Source organism: Pteropus medius, unplaced genomic scaffold (assembly GCF_902729225.1).
Source record: "Pteropus medius unplaced genomic scaffold, Ma_sr-lr_union100, whole genome shotgun sequence".
NCBI classification, from domain to species: domain Eukaryota; kingdom Metazoa; phylum Chordata; class Mammalia; order Chiroptera; family Pteropodidae; genus Pteropus; species Pteropus medius.
Genome location: NW_024340849.1, coordinates 2,416,099 through 2,442,616, shown reverse-complemented (window position 1 = coordinate 2,442,616; position 26,518 = coordinate 2,416,099). Strand labels below are relative to the sequence as shown.

Here is a 26,518-nt window from a genome sequence, read left to right as displayed (position 1 = left end):
CGGCTATTTGTTCATTTTAATTCTGAGTCATTAAAGACCAGAAATAAGATTGATCAGAATGTCCCAGGTCCAGTCGTGCGGACGAACTGGGTCGCAGAGGGGTCTGAACCACGTGACCTTTATAGGTGGTGGGCGGGAGGTGACTCGAGATCCTTGATTCAATCTACTTTCTCTTTCCTTAAAACATATTACCATGATCTTTGCTGGTTAGTTCCTACTTTCTCCTTTTTAAAATGCAACGGCTGGGGCGGGGAGAGATTTCTTGACATCTATTTGTGAATTAGTGATTATGGAAGCCAGAACCGGCAACTTAAGAACAGTTCACCGAATCTTCTGGAACCAACATCATATAACCATTGTTTTAGCGAGTTATGAGTTAGGTGGGAGAATTGTGGGAAAAATTTCATTTCTCCTCTAAATAGACTGTTTGGCTGTTTGAAATTTTTAGTGACTAGTAATTTCCATGATTCCATGCAATATGAGATCTTCGGATAATTTCTAGAGCATCGCATGTAATGCAGCTGTGAAATACATCAGTGTCGTGCCTGTCACCTGCCCCGTGCCCACACATAAAGCCAGCGCAAGGTCGCTGCAGGTGCTTTTTATGCTTGAAATTAGGCCTTTTGTTTTATCTTTAAGTTGTGGCATTTCAGATGAAGTATTATGGGAAATGCTGTTCTTTTAAAAATATTCAGATAACTTGATCTTATTGACTTTTTATCAGAAAATAATGATGATGTGTATTTATTGCTTCAAAGACACATGTGAAACATCCTGTTATATCTGCATCCCTGTTCAAAGGACCCAAACTACTCTTTCTTGTCGTTTTTTAAAAAGACAGTTAAAGAGCTTGATCAGATTGGTCTTCAGTCGAGAGATCATCGATGAACTAACCTCCTTCATTGCCGGTCACTCCGGACCCCGAAGAGCACGTGATTTCCTCTGTTTTGCAGTAATCCATCTGAAACACTTACCAAAACCCTTAATGTACACGGAAGCTGCTGAACTGCTTGTAAATGATGGGTCCCTTTTTACTGCTCTTCCTACGCCATGCTTCTAGTCGGGTGCCAGAAAGTGGCCCAGTTGAGTTGACGTTCCAGACTCCCGATGAGGACAAAGCCCAGGAAGTGAGACTTCGACCAATGCCTCAGAGCAAGTGCTTTCTGTGAGAAGGCGTTTTTAAGGGTTATTGATTGTCTGAGGATATTTAGTAAGTTACTAATCTAGGAAATGGTTCGTTTTTAAAAATTTTTGGTGTCATGTTGCTTCAGAGCTTTGTGTTAGCAGGAAAAAAAAAGGCAGGCATCTGCAGACACATTATTGGCAGTCCTTGATTTGATTCTGGACATTCGTATCTGATTTGATATCTCCGTTGAGGAAAACGTAGTATCGGATTACCCGTGGTCCCCTGTCCAATACTCACGGTCTCCATGCCCGTCCCGAGTGGATTCAGACAATGCTCCTAACTAGCACTTTATGCCTGTCCCTTTGCCACAGTTCAGCCACCTCCTTGTTCTGTGACCTTGGGCACGTCAGTGGCCTCAGTTTCTCTGTGGAATGATGGAGTTGCTATGAGGAGTAGATGGTTTAAGGTGGCTGACGTGCCGAGATCCGGTCTGCGCTCTGTGCTGTGGAAGCGCTAGCTGCCTTTGGCGTTGGATGGGGCATCTGGAGAGGCCGTGCACACAGGCGTTAGGGGAGCAGGGAGAGAGGTCTTCGCCAAGCATGGGGAGCAGGGCTCCTGGGGGCAGCTGGCGCCTCCTCCTGGGAGCTGTCTGCTCCTCAGACGCCGGGGGTCGGCGGGAGGGCCATCACTGTGGTCCTTTATTGCAGCTGCCCTGTGATCACAGCTGATTTTGCTGGGTGAGTCGATGAGGGGCCTGTGGCACACACCATTGGGGTGCCCTCTCCACAACCGCTCCTTCCCCCAGTAAGGTGTATTCTGTACTGAAATAGCATCTCCAGTGTATGAGCTGCTGACACCGTAGGCCCTTCTTTTAGACTTAAAAGCCCACATGGAATACAAGAACTGTTGCTTTCAGTAGATGAATTATTAGCTATGAAAATTAGATAATTTTTATGTAAAATTATATGTATTTATATTCTCTATTAATGTAAGGGATTTAGCTTTACCATTCTCATTAGGAAAGACAAAGACTTCTTTCTTTGGGAAAAAGGAAGATTTTTTTTTTCTCCTAGAGCAGTGACTTTCAATAATATATATATTTTCCATAGTGATATAAATGTGTATGTCAGTGTATTAGAAACATACTCAACTTTACTATAGATGATGCTATCTGAAGTTTTCTATTTTATTCTAGTCTATTAAAAAATGCTACTAAATTGATTTCATGACCTACTAATGAGTTATACTTCTCGGCTTTGAAAACATTGTCCTGGAGTATCTACCCAGGATTGCCCCACTCACCTAGAAGATTCTAGGAAGAATATCATCAAAGACAATAAATCTCTCCCATAAAATAACAATAAATAATCGTAATAATAATAATAATAATAAAAGATAACAATAATAATAATAATATTCATCATGCTAGTAATAATGCCTATAATAATAATAATGTCAACAATAATAATAAATATCGTAAGCAATAATAATAATAATAAAGTAATATTAAGTATCATTAAGAATAATCGTAATAATAAACCAAAGATAATAATAATAAAGTAAATATCGCCATTAAAATAATATCATCGTAATATAAGCCAATAATAATAGTAATAATAATAAATGTCATGTAGTAATAAAGCAATAAGTAATAATAATAAATAATATTAATAATAAATAAGAATAATATTAATAATAAAGAATAATAATGTCGTAAGATAAATAATAATAATCGTAAATAATAAATAAATAGTAATAATGTCGTAATAATGTCGTAAAAGATAATAATAATGGTGAGGATGGTGATGATGGTGGTGGTGATGGTGATGGTGGCTTGGTGATGATGGTGATATTTGGTGATGGTGAAGATGATGTTGATGATGGTGGGATGTGATGATGATGGTGGTGATGGTGAGATAGTGATGATGGTGGTGATGTGGCGATGGTGAGGATGATGTGTGATGATGGTGAGGGATGGTGATGATGGTGGTGATGGTGAAGATGATGATGCCGTGATGATGGTGATGGTGATGATGATGATGGTGATGGTGATGTTGTTAGTGTTGGCTACCATTCATTCACTTGCTCATATTATTTTTTAAAATTATAAAACAATGTATGCTTATTTAAGTAATAGAGTAAAAGTCTATAAAGAAAGAGTTAACATTCATAAAAAATGGTTAAAGACAGTTGTTAATCGTCGCCCCTCTCTATTTTCATCCCGCCCCTGAAGTAACAGCCTGGCTCTGTCTTCCCCGCCGTCCTCTGTGCTCTTAATGCAAGCTTGAAAACATGTGTCTTGGTTGTGGGGATTTTCTGTTTTCTAAAACATAGAATCCATTACTGTGCAGTTTGAGTTTCTCACTTAAAAATGAGTTATGACCATCAGTCCAGACCATTCGTAGCTGCATGCTTGTCAGAGTTGCCTGTTCCACATATGTTCAGCCATTACCTTATTGGCGGAGGTTCTGGTTGTTTCTGGTCGTGGGCCACCCCAGCCCATGCTGCTGGATGTCTACCTGTGCATGCTTTTATTTCAAAGGATGTACTCTCAGTTGGGTATTACGGGGTCAAAGTGTTTGCATAGTTTTAATCACCAAATTGCCTTCCAGAAAGGTGCCACTGATGTCCACTTCCTGAGTGTGTCAGGTGGCCCAGGCTCTGGGGAGCCCTCTACGCTCATGCTGTTCAGGCCACATGCCAACTTTGTGCTTTGCTGATGGTTACGAGGCCATCGGTTCCGGCAGAGTCCTGTGTGTGAATGGCGGGTCAGCGCGTGGGCTCGGGCCTCAGAGGGGTCCGTGTCGGCGGCTGCCCAGCCTCTAGGGTTTGCAGTCACGTTAACAGTAAACATGTTTCCGTCTTCTTAGACGAGGTAAGAATGTCTCCTGCTTTTGCATGTTCCAAGCATTCGGCCTACAGCTCTAGGAGGGTTATGCAGCGTTTCGTCTTATATTAAAACGAGTTGAGGGTGACCTTCTCACATCCTACCTCTCAGTTCCATGAGGACAAAGACTGTGCCTCCTTCTCGTGGCCCTGCAGTTAGTAACCCAGTGCCAAGAAGCCCAGGCTCAGGAAACAGTTTTGGGAAATGCAGAAGGACGTCCACAGAGTCCGCGTCCATGTGTGTGGACAGAGGCCTCTTTCCCTCTACCTTCTCGTCCATCGCTGCGGTGCGTGAGGTTCGTGTTGGCTGTCCCGAGGTGCAGAGATGCAGGCCAGCTGCCGATTCCCTACTCGTGAAGGTTTTCGGAGGAAGCAGGGGGGTGGGAGTCGACACCACGCCAGCGTTTCACCGTGAGCTGCCTCGGGCCCGATCGGTTTTGGCTGTGTGGCTCTATCACTCGACGCGGACCCGGAACAGTACCCGTTCCTTGACGCCCGGGTCAGGCACAGACTCATAGGCGGGCTGCGTGCATGCGCCCAGGGAAGCCTGAACCTCCTGAGTTTAAAGGGACCCACGGGTGGTTCGACTCCGGCTGGTCTCTGAGTTTCATGCCCGCCGTCTGTGCAGCGCCTCGGTGTCGAAGGAGACGGGACTGAGACGCTCAGTCCCTGGAGAGCCGTCCCTCCTCCTGGCTGCCAGTCTTGGTCCGGCTCTGCGGTCACCCCCTCCTTGCCCGCGACCTCACTTTTCAGGCTCCTCCCTGGGGGTTCTCACCTGCCGAGTTGCTCAGGCAACATTGCCACTCGGCTCGACAGTTTGGGCGAGGGAGGAGGCCGACGGGAGGGGACGTGCAGGCACAAACTCACCCATCTCTGTGGCTGCGAGTCGCTGGGGGTGTTTCCCACTCACGCCCCATGTACGCTGCACGTTGTCCTCGCTCGGCACCCGCTGACGTGTCCACCGCCAAGACCGTCGCCTGTCACTGTGGCAGGGACGTGGCGGGTGACACTCACACTGGCTCTCAACGCTCCCCCGGAAGTGACACAGCGTCACTTCTGCTCACGTTCCCTGGGCCGTATCCGACCTCGCGGAGACGGAGAAGTGCAGTTTCACGACGTGCTTGGGAGAGAAGAACCCGAATATGGGCAAACGCGCGCGATGGCCGCCCCGGGGCCACGTCGGACGGAGAAGGGAAAGGAAGGGGCTGCGTATTCTGTGACCACGAGTGCGAAACTGTTTCCGATGAGATTAGCTAACTCGTTCAGCCAAAAGAGAAACTCCCAAAATGCTTCGTGACGGTCACGAACCTGTGGCCTCCCAGGGTGACCCCTTTGAAGGACAGCAGTCATTTCTCCGCAGAAAGACGTTCCGTAAAGAGCGTCGGACACCCCTTGTCAGCTCATTCTGGTGGGGCCACTACACGGCCCGAGCCGCGCACCCGTTGCCATAAACTCGGCCACAGACAGACCTTCAGAGGCGAGGACGCTTCAGCGCGGCAGCGCCTTCCGACCGCCGGGATGCCGGGGGCCGGCCTCGGCTTTCTCCAAGGCTTCTGGCTCTTTCTATCCTTGTTGAGAGCACAGTTTCTCATTTCGTGGTCACACAACGCATGCCCTTCTCAGACGGGGCTGAGAGCAGAGCACAGCGCCCTTACGACGGCATCACGTTGACGCGGCAGGATCTTTGGCCGAGATGGAAGGACTTGCTTTGGGGCTCTGAAGTCAGACAGGAGCACAGGAATTTCCACGCGGGGTAATTTCACAGGTCGACTTAATAATAATGCATAATAAACAAGCAAATAAATGGCCACAGCTGACATGGGGCTTGGCCATCGTTCAGACCAAACCCTGTGGCTTTGGTCTTGAGAAGGAAGAGCCGAGGGGACTCGCTTGCATTGTCTGCAGGAGGCGGCCGTGTGCCTGGCATGGCTTCGGGGTGCAGGCTGGTTGGTCCCCGTGAGCTGTGGCCTCTCTGATCCACTTGAAAGGAGCAAACCTGAGTCTCTGAAGACTTCTGTTTTTTAGAGAGAACTTTATCCTGAAACGAGCACAGGTTAAAAACCTCCCTGATTCCTCAGAAAGCATTTACGCGGCCCCTGAAAGTTTGCTGGAAGATTCCGGCCACCATCTGCCTCAGGGAAGCATCTTCTCCTTGAGTTGTGTTATTGAAAGAAAAAAAAAAAAAGGCAGAGATGACGAAGCCAGGGGAGAGCACTGCGTGGCACCGGCTTGAGTCACGAACGACAGCCGTGTCTGCGCTTCCGTGCGGGCGTCCCCGGGGTGTGATGGGCTCGGTGCCAGGCCACCGCAGGAAAGCGAGTCCTAATCCTTTCGCTGGTGGAGGTCTTGCCTTCAGTTTGTAAAAAACACACCTGAGACGAGCCGTGGAAGGAGGCGTGGTGGCGTTCATCTCTTACCCATCCGATGAGTATCCGTTGAGCGCCCACTGTGTGTCGGGCATGGTGGGCATCGGTGCTGGCCGCGTGCAGGGATGTGGGCATCCCGAGCATGCCTTGCAGGCTTACGGCATGCCCTTGGCCGTGGGGCGAGGCGTGTGTCCCAGCGCCAGACTGGTCTTCCAGGTGGCGCCCATGCCCCGCGTCCCCCTGCCTCTTCCGGGCTGCATCCCACCCTCTCGGCCTTGGTGGAAGGTCCCCTCCCAGTGCGCTGTTCTGGGGCTGGTTCGGTGTCACCGTTTGACCCCTGTGACCCCCAGCGCCCCACGTCCGGCCAGCTTCAGGAACACCACCTGCTCAGGGCTTCTCGGCGTCGCCTGCTCAACCCTGCCCAGTGGATGGACGAGGACACGGGGGTGGCCTGAGGTAGTTTGTGGACTTTGCTCACGGTTTCCCAGGAGACCTGCTGTAGCACCGAGACAAGGATCCAGCTCTGCGATTCCTGGTCCGACGCTCTGTATGATGCTGCAGTCTCTTAGAGAGAGATACGTCTTTTGTTTTGTGTTAAATATCAATATGAATAAGTTATCAATAATCAATATATTCTTCCAACACCGTGTTGTATATTTTGCAAGTCCTTTTTCTTGCAGGCAGATGTTAGCATTCCTAACTCTTAATACAATTAAATAAATTTAAATAAGTATTTATCAGTTGAGAAAATGACTTACTGTAGTTATGGTGCCAACAGACAGTAACTGTATCCAATATATCCATGTTTCTAGTTTGCATCTTGGCAATTAAACCATAGAGATTCTGTTTTTTATTAGCAGCGGTGTTTGTATCAACATTCATACAGATACAATAATTCGGCGTGAAAGAGAATCAGTATTTTCCTGAGCTGATTTGCATATGCATGTCAGGTCTAGCTATGCTATCTTTATGGTGTTGAGGAAAACAAAATGACCTTTTACCAAGTATTCGATTCCGGAAGATTCTGTGTTTTAGATTTGGAGGGGAGGGGGCTGCAGAGGACAGGGAAGAAGCAGTCGTTGATTTATGCCATGATGCCAGCAACGGTCAGGAACGGAAGGTGCTTCTTAGCGGTAACTGTATCTTTGCTCAAGGCTACAGTAGTTATACCACATTAAACCCCGTCTCAAGGAGCTGACCACAGAATGGCCCCGACTCGCCTCTGTGTTTCTTCTCTTCCTATAAAGTGCGAGTTATTTTATACACTGGGAATATTGCATCCCAGATTACAGAATATTACCCGCTTATAGGATTATAGTGCAGTCATCAGAAATGCGTTAAGAACTTAGCTAGCTAGCTCTCCTCTTAAAGTGCGTCATGTTCTTTATGATCATTTTTCCAGAAAGGAAATTGGACACAAGATGTCATTCAGCTGGTGTGTCTGTGAGTGGCATATATGTGGAGTGGGTGGTTCAGCCTTAGCGGACACAGTGAAACACACTGCTAAAGCTTTCACCTGGCTTCTATCAAAATAATTATCTTAGCAATTATCTCTGCCATTCTGTTAACTTTCGCATGTGGACGGCGTTTCTGTGCCTTTGTGTTCGTCGACCTCATGCCCAGAGTTCTCCCAGGAACTGTTATATTGACAGATTTTGTGTGTGTGTATAGAGAAGAAAGGTGTAAAAGGAATTGCACCTGGAAACACAGGTAGTTAGTAAACTCTTCGGAGATCGAGGTGGCGTCCTGCCCTGTGCGGTGCGGTTCTTTTCCAGGGTCTCCTCGAGGCTCATCGGGCCCACAGCGCCGGGTCCAAACTCAGGGCCAGCCAGCGTGCCAAGGGCAGGGGCCGTGTCCGCGCCGGCCCTGGAGACGCATCTGCACGAGTCATCAGGATGTGCACCCTCAAATTAGTGTCATTCTTGAACGTTAGTCAGGAATCTGTTTTTTATTTTTGCCTTTTTGAAGCCGAGTGTCACACATTTCCAGTTAAGGGCTCTTTAGGCATCTTTTGCTCAATTACACGTCAGCCTAAGATGCGCCGTTCACAGCGAAGTAAACGCTACTTCCTACTGCTGCTTCTCGTTTTCTCATGGTGTGGAGTTCAGCACACAAGGGTTTTTTGTTTGTTTGTTTGTTTGTTTGTTTGTTTGTTTTTCAGGGTAAGTGAATACTTAAGATGTGCTTAGTTTGCCAGCGCGGTCTTCGTGGAGGGCAGGACCCATTTGTTGCAGCCTCGGACCGTGGCAGAGACGCGTCGTGGAGAGCAGTCCGTCTCCCTCGGTCATTACGTTTCTCCGTCGGTCATTACGCGACGTCTGCGAGCTCGAGGCGGTTTTAAGAGAAATGTTTCTATCAGTGGGGTTATTTCCTCGCAGTTGACCACTGAGGTGGGGTCCCTGTGGCTCGTCACGCGCGTGTACTTGCATAAGTAGAAACACTTTGAGGAAAGTAAACTCCGTGTTTTCCACTGTCATATTTGATTTGAGCTGGGCTCTGATGGTTGTTTGAAGCTAACATGAAATGCAGTGCCTGCCTGACCCATTTTAGCAGCCCATTATCATAATTTCACTGTCGTATGGCCACTGAGTTAATGTACTTACAAATGACAGAGAAAGTGTGTTAGATGACCTTAGGGTTTTCAAAAATTAAATGACGTCTTAGGTCGTATTTCAAAGAATAGCTCAGGAGAATGGTTTTCTTTCCTGCATAAAGTGTCACTACGCACAGCAACAGGATATTGTATTTCTTTTTTATTACGCAAAAATGTGAAGCTTTTAAACTCCTAGATTCCCCATGTAAAATTTAATATTGGGGCGGGGGATGAAATATCCAGTGGATGAATCGGAGTCTCCCCAGCCCAGCCCCTCCCACGGTCTGAATGAGGTCCCTTCAAACTTAGAGATGCAGAGATGAATTTAGTATTTTCCCTTTACACAAAGCCCATAAATTCCCATCTAAAAGCCAATAAGGTATCTATATTTACCGAATATGCTTTGCCAGGGTCTGAACAATAGGTTTCTCTTTTCTTATGTGCTTCAGGAGTCATTTTTGGTTTCAAAAAGCATTCCTCGGAAAGAACTAGTCTTTCAGCTGGAGGCAACACGAGAGGCAGAGGAAACTCTTAATGAAGGCGAGTGGCATCGGCGTTTCATCAGGCCACAGGGCCCTGTGCTGCCCACATTCGTGGTGTCCTGAACTCACACCCCAGAGCTGCCCTGACCTCTCCATCACACAGGGCGCGACCGGGAGGGCGGCGGGGCCCACGCACAGCACGGGGAGCCACGGCGCAGACCGTGAGCAGGCGTCCTGTGCCGGAACCTCTCCCCGTCCTCACACACTTACCTGTCGGGAGCAAGGCGTTCGTCCGTTCTAGAATTCTCCTTCCGAGTGAGGGCTGGTGCAGGCCAGACAGCTGTTCTCGGGAGGAGCCCCTAGGACACAGGAGGCGTAGACTGACTCGTAGATCACAGGCAGCGCTGGGCGTCCACGCCACAGGGAGAGTTCGGCGTCCCCCTGCGCTCTGTCCGCGTGGGAATACACGCGGGGCCGTGTGAGAGCCGGCAGCCATGCGCGGGTCGGGCCGCCCACGGGGCCGGACTGGACAGGAGTGTGGTCACGAGCCCTGTGACCACCTTCCAGCGTGCGTGCCAGCCCAGGCGGGGACGCGCTGGCCTGTTCCGTGTGGCCTGCAGCCTTGCAGATGCCAGGTCTTGTTAAGCTCCTGGCGGTTTGGACATAAATAATATTATTTAAAGTTACTAAAATTCGATGAAGCTTCTAAATTTAATCTGCATGGTATTAGGCACCAAAATTAAACTGCAGGGGCAAGAGATGTGGTTGCAACGTGTGCTTAGAAATGACTTGTCGTAATTATTAGTTTTAAAACCCAAACAATTAGAGCATTTACAAAATTTTCTGACATAGCCAAAAAGTTTTTATTTCTGTTACGAGTGTAGTAGCTCGAACATCGCCTCATGTCCTTGATTTCAGTGGACACTAATTGCACGGCTGTATTTTTTCTTAAAATGAACATACAGCGCGATCATAGACGTGTCCACACGTCCCCCGGGAGGAAACCTCGTTTTACATCGCAGCTCGGCCCATCATCCTGCACGGGCTGGTCCCAGCCGCCTTCTCTCGGTCGGAGTAAATGACGCCGACAGAAACCCCCGGGCCGCGCCGCCTGTGGCACCTGTGGGGTGGTCAGAGGACAGGAGAGTCCAGTGCATGCGCAAGCTGCGGGCATCGGGCGGCCGCATGGGGCGGCTCTCAGTGGCAGGGTTTCCTGGGAGGTTCGGCGTGGACGGAGAAGCCGAGGTGGGAGCGTGCTCATCACTCGAGAGCAGACAATGGCAGGGCCTCCCGCGTGGGGTGGGCCCTGCAGCTCATGGCAGCTGTAGCCTGGTGTGCCCCTGGCTCGGGGAGGGCCAGGGGGGTGAGGGGAGCCGGAGGGGAGTCTGGCTGTGTCACCACTGGAACGGACGAGCGTGCACTCCAGTTAAAAGGTGCCTGTCCTCAAGCCTGCGTCCCTCGCTGCAGAAACGGTGTGAGGGACGTTTCCAGGGCCACTCGCTGGAGTCTTTCGGATGCACATTCAGTTCCGACACAGGCTTGAGGACGAGGAAGGCGGTGAACATTTCGCACATGTGGAAATGCATAAAATCGGGCATTCGGAATCCATAACGGCACAATATGCACTGCGTGACGTTCTGCCTTGTCTCCCAGACACAGGGCAGCAGGGCCACACCTGAGGACTGTAACTTCCAGACGAAGCTCAGGGACAAGGTTCGGCCCCACCCCCTCCCGCTGGCTTCCTTAGGAGGCGGTGGGCGTGGAGGCTTTATTAGTGCCATAAATCCCCGCTCCTGTCAGTCAAAACGCTGGGAAATGCAGGACGTGGCCTGGCCCTTTCAGAGCCTGGCGGATAAATCACCGAAGATTAGATTATTAGATAATTTGGAAACTTAACAGTTTTGCATTTTGCACTTCCGATTGTTTTGCTGACTTGCACTTTTCTCGCCGCCCGGGTTTCACTGGGCGTCTCTAAGACAGTCTCTCCCCTCGGTCCCGTTCATGTGGCAGTGGGCGCGTTCTCCAGAGCTGCAGCAACCATGCCGACAGTCGCTGCTCCAGAAAGACTGCTGTATTTTCGTTGACATGCAGTGCATTACCATAATTGGCTTTTCTACATGATAGGAGAGAGGAAATAATAATGTCATTTTATTTACAGCCAGAGTGTCGCTTTATGAGACTTCTCCAAGTTTCTGCCATGCTGTGTAGGTCAAATGACATCTTTTGATCAGTCCTGTCCAAAGACATCAAAGCTGAGTGGCATGTAATGGAGACCTAGTGACAAACCAAATCTACGAAAGGAATGAGGCTGCCAGTTTCCCATTAAACAGCCTGCTAAGCAGCGCAGCTTCCCCGTGTCGGCTACGAAACCACTCTGGCCACTAAATCGGGAGAATGAAAGGGAGCCGAATTGGACATTAGTACTGCAAATGAGTGCGGTGATTGCCACGGTGTTCCCCCCCCAGCCCCCCCCAAAAAAAAAAATCAGCAAGCAGAAAACCGCGCGTTTGCAGGGAGCCTGCTCGGCTCCCAACACCGCTCCCTGCCACTCGCTGGCTTTCTGATCTGGCTTATTTAGGTTTGACATCAGCCAAATGGTGTGGCGGGTTGTCTCTGACAGATATTCTTACTGATTTAACGGCAAGCACATCCCAGGGAAGACGGATTTTCCGAGACGGGGTTTCGGAGCGGCTGTTTTTCCCTCTTCCACCCCATTTTCTTCCCTCTGTGGTCCCGTTGATATGTTGTTCCCATCCCCAGTCAAATCATTAGAGCCTTCAGAACTTTTGAGGGCGCGTGATTGATTGACGGAGCTTTGACGCTGACAGCCGCACGTCGTGGAAGTATGTTCGTTGTTTTTTTCTTTTTTTTTCTTTTGGAAAGGATTTTTAAACAGGCTTTTTATATTAGAGATTGATAAGCTAAGTTATTTCTGCTCTGCTTCAGCCCGGTCTGCTTCCCAGGTGATCGGGCCGTGTGGAAATTCATACCATGTGCGTGAACAAAGCAGCATCCTCAGCGCATTTGTCTGCGTCGATCGGCTTTGGGTGAAACTGAGTGTTGACTCATTCTTCATTATTCCAGCCCGTGGCTGCACATTTACTCAGCTCAGGCCAAGTGATGGCTGCCAGGAGTCAAGGGCCACTCAGGTGGCGGCTCAGGGAGACCTGGCAGAGGACAGGCCCCTGGACCATGATCACCGCCACATCGGGGGAGGTCCCGGAGGGCCGGTGGTTGGCAGTGTGGGAGCCTGAGGCTGTGGGCGGATAGGCGCCTGCGTTGGTGTGGTTGGAAACAGATTTTTATTTGGTCCACCTTTTTTTTTAAATTATGCTAAAGTACACATAGCATAAAATTCACCATTTTGATCATTTTGAGGTGTGCAGTTCGATGGAATCAAATCATTTGCGTTGCTGTGCAATCATCGCCACTGTCCACCTCCAGGACGCTTTGTCTTCCCAGGCGGAAACTGTGTCCCCACGGAACAACTGTCCCAACGTCCCCCACCCCAGCTCCTGGCCACACCACCGTCCCTCCTGGCTCCATGAGGAGCCTGCTCCACGTGGCTGGAAGCGGAGCCCAGCGGGGCTTCGCAGCCGTCCCGTTAGGTGGCTGTCCGCTGCTGCCTGTCACGGCTGATCTGCGGCACAGCTTTCGGGCAGAGCTGCCCAAGGTCACTTCTGCTGACCTTCGTGCAGATGGAGGCCTGACTTCACAAACCGCATGTTCTAAAGACAGTTCCTGTGATGCTCACGCCACTCACAGCCGCAGGTGGAGTGGCCCGCGTGTGGCGGCACGGGCGTGTGTCCGGAATCTGCCGTGAAGCGGCCCCCCGGGGAATCCTCTGAACCTCGCTGATGCTGCAGCCACGGGCAGCCGGCGTGGCTCCGTGACTCAGTTTCCTCGTGTGGTCGTGGAAGGTGACAGCAGGCTTTCTGCTCCCGCACTGGCGACACGGTTAGTAAGTGCAGAGTCACGGTCGGGGTTCGGTACGTCCTACCTGTTACTATTTGGTGGCTTTTTAACCCAGTGCCGGTGGAGCAGATATTCTGCGGGTCTGGAGCGCTTACCCTGGAACAAATCAATTATTTCTTTTGAAATCGTGGTATATTGTCGGTCCTCCCAAATAAACCGCCGATGGGCGGAGAAAAGGTCGTTCTCGCTACCTAGGCGGATCGTTGTTCCAGAATATGTTTTGCTGCTGCCCGGGCCTGGACTTGAGCAGGGTCGCGGGAACGGGCTGCTGGCGACCACACTCTTCCCTCGGGCGGCCACGGCGGTCTGTGGGGACCGCGGGCGTGCAGCGCCCCGCGTCGGCGTGTGGCTCCCCTGCGCTCGTTTCCGCGTGAAGCCACGCCCCTCGGCGGTCCAGACGCGTTTGTTTTGGGGGTGCCCCTGCTGTCCTTCTTCCTCTGAGCATTCGCTTTCCCTTCTTCGCCTCGTGAACTTGAGCGTGCCTGGCATTTCTTTCCGAGCGGTTTCATGAGCAGAGCCGGAGGTGGCAGGCGGGCGGAGAATGCAGAGTGGCATTAGAGGTCGGGGCAGGGCCGAGTCCCCTCCAGCGGTCCCAGGGAGGAGGGCCTTCCTGTGGGGACAGCTCAGCGGAATCTGTTTCGATGCTGGTGCTCCACGAACGTGTCTTCGGTTTCGAAAGCTGTCCGTGGACGTCGTCTTGACCATGTCTCCAAGAACCCCACCTGTGGTGAGGTCCTTTGGCGACGTGGGCACGGGGGCTGACTTTCAGAAGTCAAAGGCCAAGTCTCCAGGCTGAGGAGGACCGGTCCCTCACGGTGAACCTCAGGAAGGAGAGCGAGGGCTCGTGGGAGGCCCTGAGCACCCTGTCCACTGGAGTGTCACCCGGCCTCGGCTTTGGGTCCCAGGGGAAGTGGCGTGGGCAGGCTCGAGGCTGGGACCTGGACCACGGCCCAGCACCAAGTCCATCGCTTGAGCCAGGGGGCTGTCGCTGCAGCTTCTCTTGAGGATGCACATGAGGAGCGAAAGCCAGCACCTGCTGGATCCACTGCTCCGGGCGCCCCGGCGTCCCCGGTCGTGGCCTGACGGAGCCCCGTCCGCCGTGCGCGACGATGCAGGGAGACTCCGCCCCCCCAGCGTGGCCCGTCTCCGTCTCCGTGAGCCGCGCCAGTGCCTGTCTGAAGCGACAGCCGTCTTCGAGGCCCGGCGTCTGCAGCCGACTTCCCTTTCATCCCTGGCGCTGGCGCGGGGACGCTTGGACGAGTGTCCCCCCTTCCGCGTTCTCGTTTCCTGGCGCCCCCGCCTCCCGTGTGCTCCCCCTCCCGTAGCGCACCTGATCAAAACCTATCAGTGACAGAGGCTCCCGTCTGCAAGTGAAACGAGCCCGGCCAGCCTGGGAGCTTTCCCGAAGGAAGCGAGTGAAATGCCGATGTGCCGCGGGAAGGAATGTGGTCGCAGGGAGGCCGCGCGGGGCGCGTCGCGTGGCCTGGCTGCTCCTCCAGCCGCCGGCGGCGAGAGTCCGACATCTGTCCTGCCCCGTCGTGGTAGTTCATATCGGTCATGGGGACAGGTTCAACGCTTCCGCTCCGACGCCGCCAGCAGGGATGAAAGCGAACACTTCAGTGGCATCCTCTCGACGGGGAGGGGGCGGGGCTGCACCCCGTCACCCCCAGAGCCCCGAGGGGAATGCTGGGGCCCGCGGTTCATCACAGGACGGGGAAGCAAGGACGTCGCAGAGACCAGAGTTGCTGCACAGCGGCTGGCGTGGCACAGGCCTCTGCCGATAGCTGCTCCTTTCCTCCCGGCCTGCCGAGGGGACAGGGCGTCCAGTGGGCTGCCAGCAGGGTCCCCTCCAGCGGTGAAGCCCGGGGCCTCCGGCGGCTCTGGCGCTGAAGCCTGACTCAGAAGCCCAAAGCGGGGAGGAGAATGCGTGTTTTCTGATTTCCCTGTAATTACAGATTACCCACTTTGGGAATGGCCTCTTTGCCTAAAAAGTCACTTTGCTTCTTCAGTTGTCCCTGTGAGGAAGATCCACCGTGTTTGAATTGCTCGTGCTGGTTACCATTTTAAGAAATCGGAACTCTGGTCCTTTTCGCTGTATGTCTGTCACATGTCACTCTGCTTCTGGGCAGAAGAGCAGGCCTCCTAGCGAGGGGAACCCTCGGCTATGGCGTGTTCTGCCGCGTCCTTGTAAGTTCAAGGTGGTTAGTGTGGGATATTTTCATATTCAAATGCTGTATTCCTATGTCGTGTTCTCCGATATCACTACCTTGTCCTCTCTAAATGGTATGGCTTGAAACCCGAGTGCGTTAAAAACGGAAGCGTGCCGTCAGCCAGCCTGCTAGGTTGCACGCCGGTCCCTGGACAGCTCCACACGTTGAAATCTGGGGTATGGAGAAGCCAAGGCTCTCCTTTTGAAGGGACGGGCCATTCACTCGTCGTTGGGACACTGGACACATCATTGTCCGGCGGCAGCAGGTGTGGCGCTGTGCTGTGTGTGTTTTAAGTGGCGAGCGGTCCCTGTGGGACCCGCAGGTGGATCTGGAGCCGGCTCTGGGACAGCAGACTGGTCAGGGGGGCCCACCCCTCCACCCCGGACCCCGGGCGTCAGCTTCTGGGCGTATAACACAGGGTGGTTCAGGTGGACACTTCGGGGCAGGGTGACTGGGGTACCGGAGAGGGCGTGGCTTCGGGGGGGCACAGCCCTCGTCGCTCAGAGCCAGAGTTACCAAGGAGGACTGCGGACTTCACCGCGTTCAGCCAGTAAAACGCAGAACAGCTGTCCCTCCTCACCAGGCCCGACGAGGCCGTCGAATAGCATCCTGTTTTCTTCAAAGAAAGAAAGATGTTTTAAAAAACTTTGGGCTACAATTTGAGAAATATAATTTTTATCTAATTTGCCAAAGAAGGTGTTCGTGCCTCATTGTACAACTACGATTTGAGATGAAACTATATATTCCCGACAGTGTGCGTAGCTGCACTGTGGACGGCCGGGCACAGGCCACTGGTGTCAGAGGAGATGCTGGCGGAGGCCACGTTCGTCTCCGCATGTCCACTGGCGTTAGGGGGTGCAGAGCTTCACGTTGCTCGAGGTGACCACCGTCTTCAGGAACACACTGGCATCCAGAGGCACATTTTATGACAACCATGTTAACAAGATTTAATTTTTTTAAAAGAAAAGGGAATTTGAGCCGTAATAGCCGGTCGGATCATTCCCATTTGGGGAATAATAGGGCCTATGTATTTTTAATTTTTTATTCACTCATATATGCACACGCAAGCCTATGAACGCACTCACACACACATGCCCTCACACCCATATGTGCAATCACACACTCGCCCACATAGTCACTCACAGATGCACACACATATACACACACACCCATGCATGCACACCGGCACTCACACCCACACATGCACACACAGGCACACACTCACACACCCCCACATATGCACACCCACTCACAGTCACATACCCACGTATGCACACACACATGCACACCCACTCACCTAGGCGCGCACGCCCCTGTGTGCATGCACGCTGAGGCGAGCCCGCGGGGGCTGGCGGCACCTTCCTCCTGCACTGCAGGTGCTGCTCTGAGCTTCCTCGGATGGTCCCCTTGGGGTCCGCAGAGCTGCCGTGAGTGTCCTCCCTGTGACGGCCGGACACATCGTGTGCACTCGCGACGTCACACTCCGCTCCGTGTGCTGGCTCAGGAAGGGCGGGGGAGTGGAGGCAAAGCTGTTTTGACACAAAAAGAAATAGCAGAAATGAAGATTTGGAGTCTTTGTTTTATTTGATGGGAGAAATGTCATTTATTTCTATAAGTAATTGTGGAAGCAGAGTTTCATGCTGCAGTCACCCTTTCCAGGCACACTCATTCATCAGATTTCCGCGCTGGGGGCGGGCGATGGCCAGGGGGCTGGCCGTGCCCGGGGGGTGGGTTTCGGTGGAGCAGCTGCAGTGATGTGACGGGGACTTCATTTTCTGCAATTCGGGAGACTCTCGCATAACTATCTTTTAGGCTAAAAATTGTACTCACTCACCTCGTGAAGTATTTTGCTCATAGTTTCATCACTAGAAATAAAAAAATTCTACAAATACTATAGTCCATTCTGGTACCTTTGAACTCAGATGAACTAAACATTCTTTTTAGAAAATTGTAGCCTGTAATGAAAACAGAAGTTGATGACAAATAATTACCCCCGTGAGCTTTTACGAGGCCCTCCATCTACGCGCCTAGTTCCTTTTCTCTCTCTTTCTTCTGCTCTCTACATAAATTTTTTAAAAAAAGCATCTAGGAAAACAATTATGAGAATTCACTGGTAATCGTAAAGAGGAACCTAATTATTGTGAGAGAATGATACTTTCTATCACAGTAGTGTGGCTGTGACTTTGATTCCCACACCGTTACTGTCATTAAGGGAGTTTCAAGAAAGTCAGGTGTCGTGTGACCTTGTATTAAGCTTCCAATCAGCTATGGGAATGATTAGGTAGGTTTCAGCTTATGGTATACATATCCTATTGGTACAGAACTCATATCTGACCGCAGCATATTTAACGATAAGGTTCCTATGTGGTGTTACAAGCTGGTCCCCGGGCAAGGCCTGTGGGTCCGTGTGTCCCTGCACTGGCTTCGTCCACACTCCAGTCTTCAGAGAGTTTCTCCTCTTCATCCCATGTGCTTGTGAGAACAAGCTGCTGGGTTTGAAAACGGAGACGCATCGTGAGATGCAAGCTCAGTGCGGGCTTCAGAGACCGCGGAAAAGCCTTTCCCCTCCGTCTCTCAGCTCCGTGTTCTAAGGCCCTTTCTAATAGTGGACGTCATGTCAAAGAATTCCAGTGGGACCGAGTGGCCGGGTTTGGGAACGGTCACCGCTGGTTCTTCGTGACGGCCACGCGTGTGTGTCCGGTCAGAGCGAGGATGGGCACTCACGTGAGTTTCCTGTCTTCGTATGTGTTTCGGCTGCTTGAGGAGACATTTCACACTCTGGATCCCTAAATGTCATCCATCAGGGTGACACTTACTCTATCTGATTGAAGTCTTTTCTGTGACACCAGGTTGGAACCCGGTGTTTGGGGCCTTAGTTGCTGACATCGGGCGTGCAGACCCACACTCACCCGGCGGGCCTGGCACGGGCGTCTCTCGCCTCCGTGTCGCTAAGAGTGGGAACACATGTCTCCCTCGCTTGGCCCGGGGCGTGCACGGCTTGGGGACGGCCAGCGTTTTCCTCTGCGGAGCAGGGGACGGTCTGCACGGGCTAACACACGGTCCAGCCCCAGCGAGATCTCTGTCTCCCCTGGCTCAGGCAGGAATTATGTGCTGTTTGCTCTTTTCCCTTCATTTTAACTTTAATTTTTCAAGATTCTCCCACATTTTTTCCTCTCCTTTTTCTTCCTGGTGTGGCTGAAAATAAAAGAAAGCATTTGGCCTTTTTCATCATGGTTTAAGTGTGATTTTAGCTGTTCCACCTGTTAAATTACATTGTCGTAACACGCAACAAACTCTGGACGTAAGATTTATGCCGATGTGTTTATATGCGGCGGAGGCAAGAGGGGCCTCGAGATCAGGTGTCTTATTTCTCACTTAACTTGAAATTAAATTCTGGGGCAGTGACAAAAAGGAGAAAAAAGTATTTATTTTAAGGAAGTTACCTATGGATTCCTAATTAAAATGAGAATTGGGTAAAAACCATGGACCGTTTTATTGCAAATCTTAAAAATGGCTTCTGTTGGGTTTTAAGTCTAGAAATAATTCTGTTACAAATCAGATGCTTTAGCCAACCAGGACATTAGCAATTGGTGCGGGGCGACTAAAATTTGCCAAAGTGACAGAAAAACGTTCGCTCACATCGTATCCGAGCAGACGGGGCCTTTCAGCTTTGCTTGGCAGTGCCGCCCTTCCCGAGACGCAGGCAGAACTCGTGTTCGTAAATCCGCACACATTCTGCTTCTATCTCAATGTCCTTTCAGAGTAGAAAGGAATGAGCTCCGCACCCCGCCCGCTTTCTCTGCGTTTTTTGATTTGCCAACATATTCTAACTTCCATCGGAACCACCTGCTTTCTCCAGAACAGAGGTGAAGTTACTTTACAAGCGATCAATTATAAATTTGGAAGAAAGTATGTTTTGTAAGATTCTACAGTGAATTGAAACCATACATTTATCACTTAGGTGTGTGTGAGTCCCTTAGGAGAACTGGCCCCGCGGAGTAAATGTATTTTGATATAATGGCCATCTGTTCGTGGATGTCGCCTTTGCCGGTCTAAAATCTAGTTCGATGTAAGTAAACAGGTAATTCAGGATGATTGTGGAGCTTCACCAGGTGGCAACACAATAGCACAGTTTGGTATTTACTGTAAGCCAGTAACCAAGCAGGGACCAAAGACCTGTGTCATGTACTTGTCACTTTTAAATATCCATTTTCCTCATCCACAGCCAACTCTCCATTACGCATGCTAACGAGGAAGCCATAGCTTGGATAAGCAAAGGTTCCCGGCCGCTTCTCCCTCCGGGCCTTGGGAAGAGCTGCTAACTAGGAAAGGGCCGGAGGCCCCCCGCGAACCCCCTCCCTTCCCCGTCCCCCGGCCGAGACCGCAGTGATCAGGGAACATGGAGAGGCAGCCGAGGTGCCCGGGCAGGGCGGGCGTGAAAGATCTAGTGCGCAGTGACCAGTTTGGAGTGACCCTTCGGTGGGAATGCGGCCTCTGGGTGGCGAGTGCATCATCTCACCCCGTAGCAGGCCAGCTTTCACCGTGAGCTCCTGCGTGTCCCCACTGACGTGGTGTCCGTAATCCCTTCGTGAGGCTGAGGCCAGGTTCAGCCGACAGCCCGTGAGGTCGGCCTGCCCCTGGCCCCTCTGGTTCATTGTCGGAGTCCGAAGTCGAGAGGAAGAGAGCCGGGCAGCTCGGGGCGCTGCTTGACACAGACGATGACGATGCTGCCGCGTGCCGACTACTCCCTCCAACCCCAGAGACACCTGTCATGGCCTCGGGCACTGACGGGGAAGCGGCAACCGGGCGAGGAGCGACTGGGTGTGGGGGTCACGCCATCCATAGGTGGCTGCCTGGGGCTCCTTTCTGGGTCACCCTTCAATCTGTCCTTCCCGTACATCTGTCTGTCCTCATGTCGCCATAATAATGGGTCTGGGTCTGCCCTCCCGTGGGGAGCGATGATGATGACCTTATTGGCCTGGGCCCTACAGAGACAGCAGGTGGAATGCCGGCCTCGCTGTCCACGCGCCTCCGCTCAGGCTGCCTGCTCATCGCCTGGCCCACACCTGCTGTCACTTCCCGCACCTGCCCTGTGTGCAGATGGGGCCCAGGGACCTGGGGCCCGGTCCTCCCCTCTGCCCAGTTCTCAGCCAGGCATCCGGCTGGTCTTGTTCAGGCCCCGTGGGGGTCTGGTCTGGCGGTTTTCCCCCTACTCAACCTTCTCGACCTCCCCAGGACCAAACTCTTAAAATGAAACCCAGTAGACCCTTAATTCTTCTGAGGGGTCTGGCCTTGGGATGAGAGACCCCGAGCCCAGTTTTAGAAGGCGGGAGCCTTTGGGGAATGGCTTGGGCACTGCTTTTAAGGGACGAGGTATGGGAGCCAGACGGAGCAGGTTGGAGCCCAGCCTCGACCCAAGGGGAGCGGTTGGCTGGGAGAAGATGGGGCACCCAGCAGTGTGGGCACAGGACACCTGCCTCAGCGGGGGCAGAGGCGCCCAGGGGTGCGGTCACAGGACACCTGCCCCAGCCGCAGTCACAGGACACTGCCCCAGCTGTGCTTCCTCGTGCCCCTTGTAAATTAGAGTTGAAAAGCTAACTCAGAAACATAGGTACGACGAGCTAAAAGAGCGTGTCAGAATAGTAAAACAGCCAAGTGAGAGCGACTTCTCAGGACCGACGAGCTGCAAGAGTGTCTGGTAGAGGCATAAATCCTGGCCGTTTACAGAAGCACAGGAGCGTGCCGCCTGGAGGCCAGTGCCTTGGAGCTGGTGACCCCGAGCTGGTGGGCTGAGGGCCCAGGAGGGCCTGCGGCCGCTCCCCTGACCACCAAGCCCCAGGGCCCCACCCAGGAAGGGCCGGACCACTCCCTGGGGAGGGGTGCAGGAGCCTGAGCAGGGGGTTGGGGGTCTCGGTCAGACTCTGGGACAGACAGATCCTTCAGACAGGAGCCCTAACACCATCTCTCCCCCTCATCGTCCTCTCCCGCTTTTGCTGGTTAGTTAAAAAAAAAAAAAAATAGTAACGACAAATCCCACCCCATCCTGATTCCGCCCCAGGCTGATTCCACGTAGTGACCCGCCCCAAATGACCCGCCCCAGGCCTGACCCGCCCCAGGCTGACCCCGCCCTGCTGGCTCCCCGGGGCCAGGCTCTGGCTAGTGGCCGCCAGCCTCTCCTGGAAGGTTTGCTTTCGGCTGTTTTCTTCCAGAAATGGTGTAAAATGGCTAATCCGTGTTTGTTAGACCGAAAACACCGAACCAGATTTTGGAACCGCGGATCTTTATCACGATCCACTTCGCTCGACACGTAGCCCGTGCGTTCGGCAGCTAGAGAAAACCGGCATTAACGTTCTTTTAAAGGGATGTTTCTTCTGTGCTCTTTATATGGTTTCGTGTTTTGGCTTTTTCATCTTTGCCGTGTCATTAACATGTACTTTGTGATGTTGGAATAATATCGCATCACGGGACTAAAGTACAAGTCGTCGAACCTCGCTCACCGTGGACGATTGGGACGGTAGCAGATTTTATGGGAAGATACCGTAAAGGCCACCTTTGTGCATGATGCTTTTAATGAGTTTTGCAGCTTCTTAGACTATACTCCCCAAGGGAAAACCATCGAGCCAAAGAGTGTCACCATTTAAAGATTTCTGTCCTCTCACTGTCTTTCATCAAGACTCACTTACGACGCTGTGACTCACACAGGGGGCTTCTAGACACCTAGTACAGAATTACGTCGGGTCACTGGTCCATTCGAAGATGTTTACCGCAGGCGTCGCTGGCACCGGCTGCTAAGAAGACAAAGGACCGTAACTTGGTCCTGGTGGCGGCAGAGGCGAGTTCTCAAACCGGGAGTCCGGCGGCCTGAACTGCAGTCCCGCGTCCACCCTTGTCCCCTGTAGGCTTGGGGAAGTCAGTCGGCTCCTCCAAGACTTGATTTTCTCATCTGCGGAGCAGGCATTTCAGTGACGCCACCCGGCCGGGTTGTGCGGGTTAAAGCAAGGTGACGAAATGACAGTGGCCTGCCTGGCAGCAGCATGGGGGGCACCCAGCACTCTCAGTGAGAGAGAGAGTTTGCAGGTTCACTAAGAGGGCAGACAGGTAAACACCTCTTAATTCTGCGGGGAGCGGTGACTTCTGCGAGGGGATTAGGAGGCAGCGTCAGAAAGGAGGTGACATCTGAGCCTCCCCTTGAGGACGAGTGTGTTCACCAGGTGGAGGGTGGGGACAGCGTTGGAGATGGGGCTTGGAGGAGCGGGCACTGAGGCAGTAAACCTGAGTTCAGGGGAGCCCGGGCGCTGTTATTTGGGGGTGCTGCAGAGGCAGGAGGGAGTCGTTTGTGTGCACGTGATTACTGGGGAGTGTCTGTGGAACACCCACGCCATGGTAAATTCGGGTCATAGCAGCTGCGGCTCCTTCAATGAGCCAGCCAGGCCGGCTCCGAGCACCCCGGCAGCCACACGAGGCCTCGCCGGCCTCCACGGGCCTCCCCGATCGGCGGCAGAGGCTGAGGGCCTGTGCCCGGCACGTTGGCAGGCTGGACGTGGGCCCAGGGGCATCGTGGCCGTGGGTGTGCACTGGGGGGGTCATGCAGGGGCGGGACTGGCCAGAAAGGGCTGCAGTGAGACCTTGCAGAGGAAGGGTGACAGACAGGAAGGGTGGCAGGAGAGAGCTGCACTCCGGACCCGTAGACAGCATGGTCAGCTCGTGCCGTGCGCTGGAGTGTGGCTGCGGGAGGGAACCGGAGCCACCTCCCCGTGGGGAGCTCTGGAAGGTGGGTGCACTGGGCCGGGCCAGGGACAGCCAGCAGGGTCTCAGGCTTCTCCCGGCCGCGCTGGGGCTGCCCTCCGTCCCACTCTGGGCCTTGTACCCTGCCCCATTCCCCACGGGGACATGAGCTCCAGCAGGGTGGGCAGGCAGGGCCCGCCCTCGCATATCCGCCTCCTGGAGGACCGTGGGCGAGCGCATGCCCGCATCCAGGTGAGGGAACTGCTTGCCGAAACCAGGGCGGTGCAGGGTTCTGGGGTGGGCTGTGTGGTTCTGCCCGGTGCCAGCAGTGGTTGTCATAGTGAGGCTGTGGAGTCGTCACTGAGATGCACTCAGCTCAACCTGGCAATGTCCAGGTGTGGACTAGACTGTCGGGGGGGAGGACAGGCTCGCGGAGGAGCAGGGACAGATGGCGGCCCAGTCTGCCGGGGCATGGTGGGGGCAGGCCGGTGCCAACTGCGTCACGTCTGTGCCGTTTCGGGCCCAGAGATGCCGCCTCAGAGGGTGAGGACGGTGGTGCTGAGCTAACTGTGGAGGGGCGGCGGCAAGCCCCACTCCTGTCCCCTGGAGCCGAGAAGGGACTCGTTCACTCCGCACCCTGGCGGTGCCCACTACGGGGTGGGCGGTGGGGGCCTGGTCTCCTCGCTGAGCCGAACGGTCTGGATGATGCTCCTTTGAGTTATCCACCAGGGTGTGACTTCCTGTCGTGAAGGTGGAGGGACTTCCTCCAGGCGCTTCCTCCAGGTGGTCCCAGTGCGTGAACCGCCTTGGGGCGTGCTGCCGGGACCGAGTCAGGCCAGTGCCCGGGCCCTGGTCCCTCCTTCTTCACGTGAGCGTGGCCTTCCCAGGATGCCCCGTAGCCTTACGTGTCACCATCCCCAGAGGCGGGCCTCGTGTCCAGGCCAGGGCCGCCTTGGCCAGGCTTGCTTAGAGACGGGGCGTGTGGCCCGTGCCTCTGCAGCGGGGCCGCGGGGCTGGGCACTAGGCCGAGAGCCCTCGGAACCCTGGGCCGTCCTGACCCTGTGACAGTTGTGGACGAAATGCAGCACGATCGAACGTGGCAATCGTTTTTAATAACACAAACCTTCCATTTTACAGGCGGGCCACTGGCTGGTCCAGGGCGCTGTCCAGGTGCTGACGCCCGAGTTAGACCTCGGGTCTCGCGCTGCCGGTCGTTTTCCGTGCTGTGAACGGGACGGCGAGTCCCGGCTTTGTTGGTGGACCGCTGTTCTGCATTCGGCTGTGAGCCAGATGCGAACGCGCGTGCTCCAGGTGCCCACGCCGTCGCCAGGCGTGGGAGTGTGCCCCGGGCGGGGACGCCTGACGCGAGCAGGCACGGTTGTCACCGTATCCGCGGTTTCAGTTACCAGTGGTCAGCCGCAGTCTGAAAGTATTAAACGGTGCATCCCAGCGATAAGCCGTCCACAGGTTCTGAGTCGAGGGCTGAGTTGGTGGCGAGCCTCGCGCTGCCCTCCCCCGTGACAGGGACCGTCCCTTTGTCCGTGTGCTTTGTGTGCTCCCTGCCGGTGAGTCGCTCAGCGGCCGTCTCGGTGCTGGGACTGTCTGTGGTGCCGTCGTGGCTCGTGGTCGTTTTATTACCATTTGTTACTCCCCTCCTCCGCCTCATTGTAAACGAACCCTCGTCACAGACACGCGTGTGTACCGTACGCGTGTTACATGGAGGGTTCAGCGCTACCTGCGGTTCCAGGCGTCCCCCGGGGGGCCTGGAACGTACCCCCGCGGACGAGGGGTGGGGCGGCCGTATTCTGACGGGTCCAGCCGAATGGCCGCTCGGTTGTCCTTTGCCGTGCTTGTGGGCGAGTGTGCACGTGCTCATGATGACGGCGTGTGCCCACACCCAGGACAGCTGGTGGCCGGTGTCTGACGTTCTCCGTCTGCAGGTCCCCCGCCCGGCCCCCCGGCCCCGGGCAGCCAAGGCAGCCTCTGTCGCTCTTGTCAACCGTCCCGGAAAATGCGTCACTCTTTGCCACGTTCCCTTAGGATCCGGCCCTGATAATGTGATAATGAGTGATCGCTTTTAATGAGACACCCCTCTCAGGTCCTATCAGCGCATTTTAATAGGGCCCTTCTGGGAAGCAGCTTAACCCCAGAAATCCTAAGTAGTTCATGGAACACTAGTTCAGCTAGCTATTCCCCTAAAAAATGATAATAATGGTGATAATAAGGAAAATACATTGGTCAAATAAGGTAAGCAGGATGCATGCAATTATCTCCCCATGGGCATTAATGAGATGCGCCCCATATTAAAGGATCTAATACATCTCACAGGAAAAACCGGGACGCGTCTAACGAGTCACGTGCCCTCCGCCCTGTTACTCATGTGACAGCTGTCAGTATCCTGTCGTTTCCTCTGGGAAATGCTTCCTTCAACCCAAGTCGCCCTGCCGTGCACATGTAGCCTGCACAGGCCACTGCAGCATATGCCTTTGACCTTGTTAAAATTAAAAACAAATTTAACGCGGTAAAATATTCATAACATGAAAGTTGCCATTTTAGCCATTTTGAAGCGGACAGCTCGGTGGCATCCTGTACAGGCGCGGTGTTGTGCGGCCGTCACCACCGTCATCTCCAGAACTTTTCCGTCTTCCCAGGCTGACACTCCGTCCCCACGGAACAGCCCCGCACCCTCCCCCGGCCCCCGGCACCCACCCTTCCACTTCCTGTCTCTGTGAATTCGACTCCTCCGGGGACCTCACATAAGCAGAATCATGCAGTGTGTGTCTTTTCATTTCTGGCTTGTCTCACTCACCGAGTGTCCTCGAGGTCACCTACATCGTAGCAGGTGTCGGAATGTCCTTCCTTCTTAAGGGCGAACGGAGCACCACGCTCTGTTCATCCGTTCGCCCGTCAGTCACTTGGGTCGTTTGCGCCTTTCGGCTCTTGTGAATAATGCTGCTTTGTACGGCCAGGGCTCGCTGACACCTGCCTGGCATCCCCAGGGGGGTGACTTCTGCTCCGTGCAGGCGGGGGGCCTGGGGGTGCTATGCCGTGTTCTCCTTTTCAGTGAAGACTATTTTTATCACTTGCCGTCAAGGAGTGTTTTTGTTTACGGAAACCATGTGATACCGTCTGTGGAATATTTCGCCCTGAAAGCT

At 53.3% G+C, this 26,518-nt stretch overlaps 1 protein-coding gene across 1 annotated transcript in view; it reads left to right on the top strand.

Annotated features, from left to right (window-relative positions):
• TSHZ1 (teashirt zinc finger homeobox 1) overlaps nucleotides 1–26,518 on the top strand; it is a 76,378-nt gene that overhangs the window by 45,067 nt on the left and 4,793 nt on the right. The window lies entirely within an intron of this gene.